A 13,843-nucleotide genomic window follows, 5' to 3' on the forward strand; every position below is an offset into this window, starting at 1 on the left:
CTTATCATTTTAAATCATTCACTAATCGAGCAGTCGCTCGGCAACAGCTACAGTTAGCAAATAATGTTGCGAGAATGTAAAAGGTGAACGACCTGTGACGTAACTTGTTTATTGTCGAAGCGCCGTCAGAGATGCAGTGAGTTATTGACTTTGAAAACCGCGGCGCGAAAAACAGACAGAAGAATAACACTTTTACACATTTTTTTTTTTTTTGAGGTACGAGATATTCTCGATGAACAGTTACTCATTCTTCTCTTGTCTCCTGTAACTTGTGTCGGACGCGCATGTCTTGCCGCCGTATAATTATTGTTAAAACTAATATTGCTCTAGTGTAAAGTAAATGTGTAATACTAAAAGTGCCTAGCAGTAGATTTATTGTGCGACGTGTATGTGAAAACGTCAAAGGAATTGTTTTCATTAAGAGAAGTGCCAGTCAAAACGGCATCCATGTTAAATCCTTCATTGCAGTGTAAGTTCGTCTACTAATTGCCATAAATTCAGAGTTAAATGGAACTGGTGTATGGACTATTCATTTACTATAGAATCTATGTCTCACTTCTTCATGAAATTATTTAATTTTCTATATGTTTCTGCCAAATATAGAGTTCACAGTCACGAATTCTTTCGTCGAGTTCGGACGGAAGTTGCATGCGGCGAAATATTTTCTCCGCGCCATATTCTACTGGTGAATGCATGATAAACTACGGTCCCTTAGGAAATTCATGTTGAGCTATCCAAAATAATTATATTTTGAATAGGTATTTACTCTCCTATGCAATGCAACTTCCGACTGATCAGTCGATCCAACAAGAAACAGCCGCACACGGTCGGCGTTCGCAAATATGTTTCCACCGCTGATTATAGCTATATGTTACAGCACAAAAGTAACATATTGTTATAATTAGAGACTACGAACGGGGACATTTATAACTGTATGTTTATGTATACACATTACGTAAACATATCGTTACAAGCTGCAGCGATTCGTCCAAAGGTAACCAACAAGGTCGATTTAACGTGGATCTATGTGAAGGATTCATTGCAAGCGATATTCCTCTTCACAAACTTACAAACCTCATCCTCAAAGGCTTCCTGCGCAAATGTTACTTAAATCGAAATATACCAGATGCATCAACATTGCGTTAAAATCACATATTGACAATTTACGTAAATGTTTTGGAAGAATACGCAATGAACTCAAGGACAGCATTATTTGAAATTCAGTTGACGAAACTACAGGAACTTGCGGCCGTTACATTGCAAATTTAATTGTTGGTGCTTTAAAAGAAAAGCCTTCTTCTTCCTATTTAGATGCCTGCAAAGAACTTGAAAAAGTAAATCATTCTAGGATCGCCAGATTTGTGAATATCGTATTAGAAAAATATTTCAAGAATCTTCTGCAGATGAAAGGATGTTTGTGTTTATTTCAGATGCTGCTCCCTATATGATCAAAGCAGGAAAAACCCTCAGAGTATTTTATCCCAATTTGATTCATGTGACGTGCTTTGCTCATGGAGTACATAACCTTGCTGATGAAGTACTGATTGCATCCAGAAAGTGTTTCTAAAGGCTCCTGCTCGCAACAAGACGTACAAAGAAGAACTACCAAACGTGCCTTTACCTCCTGAACCAATGGGAACTCATGGGGGTACGTGGGTCGAAGCTGCGTTGTTTTACAATGAACATTCCGAGGCCATTAGAGGGGTAGTAGCCTAAACGACTTCGATAGTACAGAGGCTTGGATTGTTTGCCAATGCAAGGAAGCTTTTAATGAGTCCGATATTAAAAAAAACATTGCTGTGATTAGCACTAATTTGTCCCATATACCTGCAAGTATTTAAAAAGCTTGAAACTCAAGGTTTGAAGTTGAATAAATTTGTTCATTTAATCAATAAAATTATTCTAGTGACCTCCTCATTGTCAGAGGTTTCGCAAGAAAACTTAAAGAAAAGCTTGAAAAAATTTTAAACAATAACTCATGCTTTGAACCCTTGTGCCAAATTGGTAGTTTTATTAATGGGGTGGGTGAACATTTACGAGAAACAATAAGTGCCAACATAGCACCCACCCAAATTCAAATACTGTCCAGTTACCTCAGTTGATGTAAAACAGTGCTTTTCTGCTTATAAAAATGTTTTGAGTGATCGAAGCCACAATCGTACAACCAAATGTTTGGAACAGTACTTGGTCGTTTATGTTTAGAATAATAGAAAAACGTAAAATAAATTGTAAATGATGATTTGGTCCAATAGTATAAATTAAATATGAATACTGTTAAAAAAATTCAAGGTTGTGTGTTTTAAGAAAATATTGCGGAGTTTTTGAATGTGCCTCTCTGCATGCGATATATCTCGAAGTTGTTCTTGTACATATCGATTGTTTTGCTGCGACTCACTCTCATCGCATCCGCTTGTTACCGACAACAATAGCACAGAAGGAACAATTCTTGAGACCAGTGTTGCCAATTTAGCGACTTTGTCGCTAGAAATGGCGACTTTTCCCTTCGTCTTAGCTACAAAAAAAAACTTTTTAGCGACAAAAATTATTTAGCGACTTATCTGGCAACTTTTGGAGAACTGACGACTTTTGAAGTACAAATCAAAACTATTTTGGGCCAGTATTTTCATTAACAAAACTAAGATTTTAACTATAGAGTGGGTATTACACTGAATTTGTTCTAGATTTCTAAGTTGAATTAAGTTCTTAGCAGATCATGTAGCACTGTTCAGCATTTAGTAAACCTGATTGTTGGAATTGCCTACAGAGTAAGTAAGCTTTGACTATAGAGCAATTCATTGTTCATTGCCCACTAGCCTGTTATCGTCGATAGCGTATCGATATATAATTCTTCAACTTTTGAACTCTCTTTATTTTTCGAATTGACAAAAAACATACGTAATAATAAGTATAATAAAATACATTTCTGTCCAGCAACCTCTAATTTTTCGAAATGTTAACTCGCAGTCAAATTATTACCACATGCACAGCGGTAACGCAAGAACGATTCGCTGGGGGTATCTCAGACATTAATACGTTTTAAACAATGAACAATAGGACTGATAGCGAGTTATCGAGTGAGTAGATTGTGTCATGACGTCTAGTTCGCCTCAGTTTTAATGTATTTTCAGGGATTATAAATTGGTGAAACTTATGTTGTGGTGGCTTACATAATGGATTTACTGCAGAAGAAGAAGCAGTACGCTCAAAAATATCGGGATGCGTGCGAAGCAGAACCTGAATTCAATGGGTGGCTGAAACCAGACTTATCCAAGGCAAGAAGTCAAGTATGTGCAACAGAGCTTTATGCTAAATTGTGTGATATTAGAAAGCATTCGAAAACTATTAATCATAAACAAAAAATTGATTTAAAAAAACACAAACCACCTTACCTGTGAAAATTGTTCCGAAAACTACAGTTAGAATAGCAAGCAGAGCGGAAGGCGCCGTTTCTCTATTTATTGCTGAACATTGTTCTGGTTTAGCTGTAGATCATTTAGAAATACTGTGCAAGAAGGCGTTTTCCGGTGATGAGGGCGCTAAAAACATGCAATTACATCGGACAAAGTGCACTAACATTATAACAGAAGTTTTGGCTCCATATTTTACACAATCATTGGTTGAAGATATAGGTAACCAAAAATACAGTGCACTAATAAATGAATCCACAGATGTATCAATAACTAAAATGCTAGGTATCATTATACGGTACTATAGTGTAAACAACCAAACCATTAGATCAGCATTTCTCAAACTCGCTGTAGTAGAAACTGCAGATGCAAGAAATCTGGCTGCTGTTCTTGTAAATTCTTTCAAAGATCTCAAACTTCCAGTCGCTAATATGGTAGGAATTGGCACAGATAATGCTTCTCCAATGGTTGGAATAAATAATGGGCTTTTCGAACAACTCAAGAGAGAATATGGTTTGAAGCATTTGGTATTGATCCGTTGCATTTGTCACTCTCTTCAGCTTACAGTTTCGCACGCCTCAGTGAATAACATACCTAGAAACATAGAGTTTCTTGTACGGGAAACCTACAATCGTTTCTCCACTTCACCCAAAAGACAAAAGGAATATAAAAAGGTTTATGAGACAACAAATTGTGGAAAACAGCCACAATAATTTTTGAAAGTCTGTGCAACACGTTGGCTTTCAATTGAACCAGCAATACGAAGAATTCTGGACCAGTGGGAAGAACTAAAGCTACATTTTTCACTTGCCATGGTTCAAGACAATTGTTACACTGCCGATCTTTTGTACAAGATGTATTGTAACGACTCAAATCATCTTTACATGTTTTACCTTAAACATGCTTTAAAAGACGTACAAATAGCAATAAAAGCTTTTGAAGGAGAAGACAATGACCCCACTAAATTACTAGACACAATTGTATTTATCATGCAGTCACTAGAACAAAACATAGTTTTCCCAACTGTTGATTTGTTGACAACACCAGTTCCAAGCGAATGTATGTACGCAAATCCGAACCTTGGCTTAATGTCTGAACAGAAATTGTCTGAGTCAAGTTTGTCTGAAGAAAATAAAGTTTATTTGAAGAAGAGATGCATTCAGTTTAGTGTGAAACTCATAAAAGAAATTCAACAAAGACTGCCAAGTAATGTTACGATCCTGAAAAAAATGTCAATGCTGAATGTTGAAGGAACACTAAATGTGAATAAAAATAATGCTGTAGCGGATGTAGCCAAAGAATTGGGTTTTAGTGGCGATTTCATAGATGGTATGCTGCAAGAATGGCATAATATCAACTTCATTAGGTGGAATAACACTACTAACTCTGTTCGATTTTGGAGTGAGGTTTTTCAGTATAAAAATGCCGCAGGGGAGAATCCTTTTTCTTTGATTTCACATATAGCAATGACTGTTCTATGCGTACCGCATTCAAATGCAGAAGTGAAAAGAATATGCAGTTCTATGAACATTATAAAAACTAAACAACGTAACAGATTATCGTTAAAGACAATTAATGCTTTGATCATATTGAGAGACCAGCTGAAGAAACAAAATAAAGATTGTGCATCTTTTGACATACCGTCAGACGTATTGGAGCCTATTGGAACGAACAGAAGTTACTCTTTTGCGACAAGACCAGTCGAACTGCAACATCATCTTTTGAGCGACGTTCAACCCTCTACATCAGCTACAGTTCTGTCAGAGCATGAAACAGAAGAGTATTTCATATGTATGTTGTTGCAAGCGATGCGCCATTTAATTAAGACACTATTTTAATTATGTATCAGACAATTTTTATTAATATTTTATTACCCCCCCCCCCCAACTGGCTTATTGCACCATTCACAGCACGAAATTTTCAGTACACCCCTAGTAAAATCAATTTTAGCGACTTTTGATATTGAATCTAGCGACTCGGGATTTTTAGAGTTGGAGTTGGCAACACTGCTTGATACACGGTATGCGTCTCCATCTTTAAAATTTTTAGAAAAGAATCCCATAAAGGCCACCTTCCTAACCTCTACCAGAAACTATTCAGAAAATGATATCAGCGTTCTAAATGTACTGATTTTTCGCCTGACCAGCGGTCGTAACTGAAATGCACAGGTTCGACTTTGAGATCTAATGCACACATTAACCACCATGGTTTTTTATTATTTGAGCTTGCATATTTCGTCACTTTTCACCCATTTTTCATGCATATTTTAAGGTTTTTATGACACATATAATCCGGTCTCTAGTAATTGGCATCATATTTTCCCTTCAAAAGCAGTCAGCGATTTTAGTATACTTGCTAATTGGTTTAGTGCATATAGATAATTGAGGGATCAAAATGAGGAAAAGTAGCCACGAGTATACAATCATATTCCACTCAAGCATACAGTTCCGCATCAGCCATTCATCTGTCTTTGCAACCATGCGTATACAGCAGCTAGTCACAGGATGCCGGTTTCCGGTCTGAAACGTAATTGCAGCCACTCGTATTATTGGCGCGAGACACTTCCGTAGATGTAGATGTATTGACAATTTATCCTTGCCAGTCTCTCGCCTATTGTGGGCTGTGGACATAACTACACTCCTGGAAATGGAAAAAAGAACACATTGACACCGGTGTGTCAGACCCACCATACTTGCTCCGGACACTGCGAGAGGGCTGTACAAGCAATGATCACTCGCACGGCACAGCGGACACACCAGGAACCGCGGTGTTGGCCGTCGAATGGCGCTAGCTGCGCAGCATTTGTGCACCGCCGCCGTCAGTGTCAGCCAGTTTGCCGTGGCATACGGAGCTCCATCGCAGTCTTTAACACTGGTAGCATGCCGCGACAGCGTGGACGTGAACCGTATGTGCAGTTGACGGACTTTGAGCGAGGGCGTATAGTGGGCATGCAGGAGGCCGGGTGGACGTACCGCCGAATTGCTCAACACGTGGGGCGTGAGGTCTCCACAGTACATCGATGTTGTCGCCAGTGGTCGGCGGAAGGTGCACGTGCCCGTCGACCTGGGACCGGACCGCAGCGACGCACGGATGCACGCCAAGACTGTAGGATCCTACGCAGTGCCGTAGGGGACCGCACCGCCACTTCCCAGCAAATTAGGGACAATGTTGCTCCTGGGGTATCGGCGAGGACCATTCGCAACCGTCTCCATGAAGCTGGGCTACGGTCCCGCACACCGTTAGGCCGTCTTCCGCTCACGCCCCAACATCGTGCAGCCCGCCTCCAGTGGTGTCGCGACAGGCGTGAATGGAGGGACGAATGGAGACGTGTCGTCTTCAGCGATGAGAGTCGCTTCTGCCTTGGTGCCAATGATGGTCGTATGCGTGTTTGGCGCCGTGCAGGTGAGCGCCACAATCAGGACTGCATACGACCGAGGCACACAGGGCCAACACCCGGCATCATGGTGTGGGGAGCGATCTCCTACACTGGCCGTACACCACTGGTGATCGTCGAGGGGACACTGAATAGTGCACGGTACATCCAAACCGTCATCGAACCCATCGTTCTACCATTCCTAGACCGGCAAGGGAACTTGCTGTTCCAACAGGACAATGCACGTCCGCATGTATCCCGTGCCACCCAACGTGCTCTAGAAGGTGTAAGTCAACTACCCTGGCCAGCAAGATCTCCGGATCTGTCCCCCATTGAGCATGTTTGAGACTGGATGAAGCGTCGTCTCACGCGGTCTGCACGTCCAGCACGAACACTGGTCCAACTGAGGCGCCAGGTGGAAATGGCATGGCAAGCCGTTCCACAGGACTACATCCAGCATCTCCACGATCGTCTCCATGGGAGAATAGCAGCCTGCATTGCTGCGAAAGGTGGATATACACTGTACTAGTGCCGACATTGTGCATGCTCTGTTGCCTGTGTCTATGTGCCTGTGGTTCTGTCAGTGTGATCATGTGATGTATCTGACCCCAGGAATGTGTCAATAAAGTTTCCCCTTCCTGGGACAATGAATTCACGGTGTTCTTATTTCAATTTCCAGGAGTGTATTTGCTCATGTGTTGTAAACTGACGACATCCATACAATATTTATTGTTCCATGGATGAATAAATAAATACATAAATAAATAAATAAAATAAATTGTTCGGTAATTTTCACATCTGTCAACACCTGCTTTCTTTGGGATTGGAATTATTATATTCTTCTTGAAGTCTGAGGGTATTTCGCCTGTTTCATACATCTTGGTCGCCAGATGGTAGAGTTTTGTCAGGACTGGCTCTCCCAAGGCCGTCAGTAGTTCCAATGGAATGTTGTCTACTCCGTGGGCCTTGTTTCGACTCAGGTCTTTCAGTGCTCTGTCAAACTCTTCACGCAGTATCGTATCTCCCATTTCATCTTCATCTACATCCTCTTCCATTTTCATAATATTGTCCTCAAATACATCGCCCTTGTATAAACCCTCTATATACTCCTTCCACCTTTCTGCTTTCCCTTCTTTGCTTAGAACTGGGTTTCCATCTGAGCTCTTGATGTTCATACAAGTGGTTCTCTTATCTCCAGAGGTCTCTTTAATTTTCCTGTAGGCAGTATCTATCTTACACCTAGTGAGATAAGCCTCTACATCCTTACATTTGTCCTCCAGCCATCCCTGCTTAGCCATTTTGCACTTCCTGTCGATCTCATTTTTGAGACGTTTGTATTCCTGTTTGCCTGATTCATTTACTGCATTTTTATATTTTCTCCTTTCATCAATTAAATTCAATATTTCTTCTGTTACCCAAGGATTTCTACTAGCCCTCGTCTTTTTACCTACTTGATCCTCTGCTGCCTTCACTACTTCATCCCTCAAAGCTACCCATTCTTCTTCTACTGTATTTCTTTCCCCCATTCCTGTCAATTGTTCCTTTATGCTCTCCCTGAAACTGTGTACAACCTCTGGTTCTTTCAGTTTATCCAGGTCCCATCTCCTTAAATTCCCACCTTTTTGCAGTTTCTTCAGTTTTAATCTACAGGTCATAACCAACAGATTGTGGTCAGAGTCCACATCTGCCCTTGGAAATGTCTTACAATTTAAAACCTGGTTCCTAAATCTCTGTCTTACCATTATATGATCTATCTGATACCTTTTAGTATCTCCAGGGTTCTTCCATGTATACAACCTTCTTTCATGATTCTTAAACCAAGTGTTAGCTATGATTAAGTTTTGCTCTGTGCAAAATTCTACCAGGCGGCTTCCTCTTTCATTTCTTAGCCCCAATCCATATTCACCTACTACGTCTCCTTCTCTCCCTTTTCCTACATTCTAATTCCAGTCACCCAGGACTATTAAATTTTCGTCTCCCTTCACTATCTGAATAATTTCTTTTATTTCATCATACATTTCTTCAATTTCTTCGTCATCTGCAGAGGTAGTTGGCATATAAACTTGTACTACTATAGTAGGCGTGGGCTTCATATCTATCTTGGCCACAATAATGCGTTCACTATGCTGTTTGTAGTAGCCTACCCGCATTCCTATTTTCCTATTCATTATTAAACCTACTCCTGCATTACCCCTATTTGATTTTGTGTTTATAACCCTGTAGTCACCTGACCAGAAGTCTTGTTCCTCCTGCCACTGAACTTCACTAATTCCCACTATATCTAACTTTAACCTATCCATTTCCCTTTTAAAATTTTCTAACCTACCTGCCCGATTAAGGGATCAGACATTCCACGCTCCGATCTGTAGAACGCCAGTTTTCTTTCTCCTGATAACGACATCCTCTTGAGTAGTCCACGCCCAGAGATCCGAATGAGGGACTATTTTACCTCCGGAATATTTTACCCAAGAGGACGCCATCATCATTTAATCATACAGTAAAGCTGCATGCCCTCGGGAAAAATTACTTACGTAGTTTCCCCTTGCTTTCAACCGTTCGCAGTACCAGCACAGCAAGGCCGTTTTGGTCATTGTTACAAGGCCAGATCAGTCAGTCATCCAGACTGTTGCCCTTGCAACTACTGAAAAGGCTGCTGCCCTTCTTCAGTAACCACACATTTGTCTGGCCTCTCAACAGATACCCCTCCATTGTGATTGCACCTACGGTATGGCTATCTGTATTGCTGAGGCACGCAAGCCTCCCCACCAACGGCAAGGTCCATGGTTCATGGGGGGGGGGGGGGATACTTTCTATTAAGAACATAGAAAGTTTATGTCATTAAATCTGTTCATACACGTGCAGCTAAATGCATTGAACTCGGTTTAGACATTTTTGAACATTTATTGTGAATATATTGTGAAATTGTATGTACACTGTACAACTTCCTTAACATTAAACTTTGTTTTTTCAGTTTAACATGTATTCACGTGAGTTATGGTATTAATAAAAGCAGATTATCTGACACAATAGTGCAGTTTCAGTTAACGTTATTACCATAATTTTTCTAAAATTAAATTCACTACAACTTCTATTGAAAACGTTCGTCTAGTGAAGCAGGGGATACAACCCGTTGGCTTTGACCAATTACGTCATAGATAATAAAACAGTTCTGTGTTCCGGATAAGCACTATCATTGTACATTAAAATAATTGAATGTGATTTTAAAAGAGATCGCTACATATTGCTGAAAATATTCTTCGTGAGCAGTTATTAAATTAATTGGTTGTTTCTAATTCATTCGGTACTTAATAACATTCTTAATGATATTGAGGTAATCTGGACTATTAGTTTCTTATTTTAGAACAACTGTTAGTACCTCATTTTCGTTTGTAGGTATGGATTTATCTGTTCCGATGAACCTTGATGATTTACGACAGGCTGTGGGCGAAGACACGATTTGTTTTTTGCAAATGTGTGGTCTCATTGCTAACTATGTTCGATGTCGTGAGTGCGGCGAAGATATGAGCCTCACAAGTGTATCTCGTCGCCGTACTCACGACTTATTCTTATGGTGCTGCAGCAGAGATAGGTTGTGGTGATCCATTAGAAGAGGGACGTGGTTCGAAAAATCTAAGCTCGCCTTGAGAGACATTTAAAAATCACTTACTGTTGGTGCTTGAGATATCCCGTCTGGCTGTGAGTAAGCGTACAGTTGTGGATTGCTATTCTTTTTGTAGGGAAGTGTGTGAGGAGTACATGAAATACGAGGTGCATTCAAGTTCTAAGGCCTCCGATTTTTTTTCTCTGGACTGGAAAGAGATAGAAACATGCACATTGTTTTAAAATGAGGACGCGTTCATTGTCAATACGTCCCAGAGATGGCAGCACCGTACGGCAGATGGAATTTTACCGCCAGCAGCGAGAATGAGAACTGTTTTAAATACTTAAAATGGTGACGTTTTCCTTACTCAAACAGCGTGCAATCATTCGTTTTCTGACTTTGCATGGTGTGAAACCAATTGAAATTCATCGACAGTTCAAGGAGACATGTGGTGATGGAGTTATGGATGTGTCGAAAGTGCGTTCGTGGGTGCGACCGTTTAATGAAGGCAGAACATCGTGTGACAGCAAACCGAAACAACCTCGGGCTCGCACAAGCCGGTCTGACGACATGATCGAGAAAGTGGAGAGAATTGTTTTGGGGGATTGCCGAATGACTGTTGAACAGATCGCCTCCAGAGTTGGCATTTCTGTGGGTTCTGTGCACACAATCCTGCATGACGACCTGAAAATGCGAAAAGTGTCATCCAGGTGGGTGCCACGAATGCTGACGGACGACCACACGGCTGCCTGTGTGGCATGTTGCCGAGCAATGTTGACGCGCAATGACAGCACGAATGGGGCTTCCTTTTCATCGGTTGTGACAATGGATGAGACGTGGATGCCATTTTTCAATCCAGAAACAAAGCGCCAGTCAGCTTAATGGAAACACACACATTCACCGCCACCAAAAAAATTTCGGGTAACTGCCAGTGCTGAAAAAATGATGGTGTCCGTGTTCTGGGACAGCGTAATCCTTACCCATTGCGTTCCAAAGGGCACTACGGTAACAGGTGCATCCTACGAAAATGTTTTGAAGAACAAATTCCTTCCTGCACTGCAACAAAAACGTCCGGGAAGGGCTGCGCGTGTGCTGTTTCACCGAGTCAACGCACCCGCACATCGAGCTAACGTTACGCAACAGTTTCTTCGTGATAAGAACTTTGAAGTGATTCCTCATGCTCCCTACTCACCTGACCTGGCTCCTAGTGACTTTTGGATTTTTCCAACAATGAAAGACACTCTCTGTGGCCGCACATTCACTAGCCGTGCTGCTATTGCCTCAGCGATTTTCCAGTGGTCAAAACAGACTCCTAAAGAAGCCTTCGCCGCTGCCATGGAATCGTGGCGTCAGCGTTGTGAAAAATGTGTACGTCTGCAGGGCGATTACGTCGAGAAGTAACGCCAGTTTCATCGATTTCAGGTGAGTAGTTAATTAGAAAAAAAATCGGAGGCCTTAGAACTTGAATGCACCTCGTATAGGGGACGTTGGGAGGGGGGCTGGTGTTATGGTCGAAATTGACGAAGCACATTTTGGCAAAAGGAAGTACAACAGGGAGGAACCTCCGGTGGGATTATAGGTTTGGGGGGCTGTAGTTTCCGGTCAGGAGCGTGATGATGTAGTGTTCGAAGTAGTTCCCAATCGAAGGAAGGGAGTTTTGGTCAGCTTAACTGAAGATCGCGTTGCAGAGGGTTCCATTGTAATTTCAGACGGGTTTTCTTCATATAGGGATTTAGGGGGAAGGGGTTATCAGCATCTCATAGTAAATCACAATATTGAGTTCAGATCATTATCCACAAGCATAGGGGCTTGCACAAATAGCATAGAGGGTTATTGGTCAGCTGTGAAATCTTTTGTAGGGAGGGGAAACGCCAGATTTCACACTTCGAAGTCACCTAGTCGAATATTCATGGAGACATAGTATTCCCCAAACATATTGCCCGTATAAATGAGTTATTAGACATGCTGGACAAATGTACCGTCTGAAATATGTTAGCTAATTTCACATTAGGATGGCGGGTGGGAGTGAATGTGTTGGTGTGTGTGTGTGTGTGTGTGTGTGTGTGTGTGTGTGTGTGTGTATTTTCGTAATGTTGTGTTTGTTGTCTATGTGGGTATGTGAGTTTTGTTGATGTCTTTCTAGGCGAGCTTTGGTTCTTTTAGGAAGTTCCCGTCTGGTAAGTTCACTTTTCCATTTTCTTCTTTTACTGCATTTGACTATTTTGACGTATTTCATTGTTGTGTTACATCAATACGTATGTTTTCGTGTAGTCCAGTACGTAATAGAAATTTCTCAGCTGTCGTTCTTCTTTCGTTTCCCAACACTAGTATCACTACGATTTTTTTCGTATCTGTACTACCAATATTGAAGGCCAAACGGCCGACTCAACTGAAATTTGTATCCCGTCCTTCAGCTGACCTTCACACTGACACTACGTATTCGAAAAGAACGACATATGTAATATTGATGAGATTTACCAATATATGTCAACTGGAGAGCAGGATACAAATGTTGTGTATGGCTATATAGCTCAGGTACAGAATGGGATACTATTAGCATCGAAGACAAAAAAAATTGTACCCCATAGCGAAGTACGGGATACAAATTGTATATGTGTTGTCTTATTGCCTCTTCGCGTAGTTCAACTGAGGTACAGGTTGCAAGTGTAACGTACGTACCATTTCCACGTTTTCGTTAGCAGTGTACAAATATAGAGGTCAGCGGAAGTATGGGATACAAATATTATGTACGTAACTCGTTCGTCCATCGATAGTACAAATATCTACGTAAGAACAGGGTTTAGTGAAGCACGGGATACATAGTGCAACTGAACAACAGGACCCCAATGCTAGTGAAAACGAAGAAATCGACGTTCGCGAAACTTGTATCCCGTACTGCACTTAAGTGGAAATGGAAATGAGCGTTTGGCGTCATTGGCCGGGAGGCCCCTCGCGGGGCAGGTCCGGCCGCCTTGGCGCAGGTCTTATTACATTCGGCGCCACATTGGGCGACCTGCACGCCGGATGGGGATGAAATGATGATGAACACAACACAACACCCAGTCCCTGAGCGGAGAAAATCTCCGACCCAGCCGGGAATCGAACCCGGGCCCGGAGGACGGCAATCCGTCACGCTGACCACTCAGCTACTGGGGCGGACTGCACTTAAGTAATACGGTTCGAATGAGGTTCGAGATGCAACTCATATATATATATATATATATATATATATATATGTGTGTGTGTGTGTGTGTGTGACGTGATGTATTCTATGCTACCAATATTTTCCATCCATTTTTTCCCTTTCATTTTCCAGAGAAATAATACGATACAACCACGCGATATCCTTAACGTGAAAATACTACTGGCCTTTATGTATGTCAACTATATTTTTCGTCTCTTGTATTCCTTTGTTTCTGAAGATTCTCGTCAGCTGTGTAATCTGTGTAATAAATTCTCTCT

The sequence above is a fragment of the Schistocerca cancellata genome, chromosome 11 (assembly GCF_023864275.1).
Source record: "Schistocerca cancellata isolate TAMUIC-IGC-003103 chromosome 11, iqSchCanc2.1, whole genome shotgun sequence".
Lineage (NCBI taxonomy): Eukaryota > Metazoa > Arthropoda > Insecta > Orthoptera > Acrididae > Schistocerca > Schistocerca cancellata.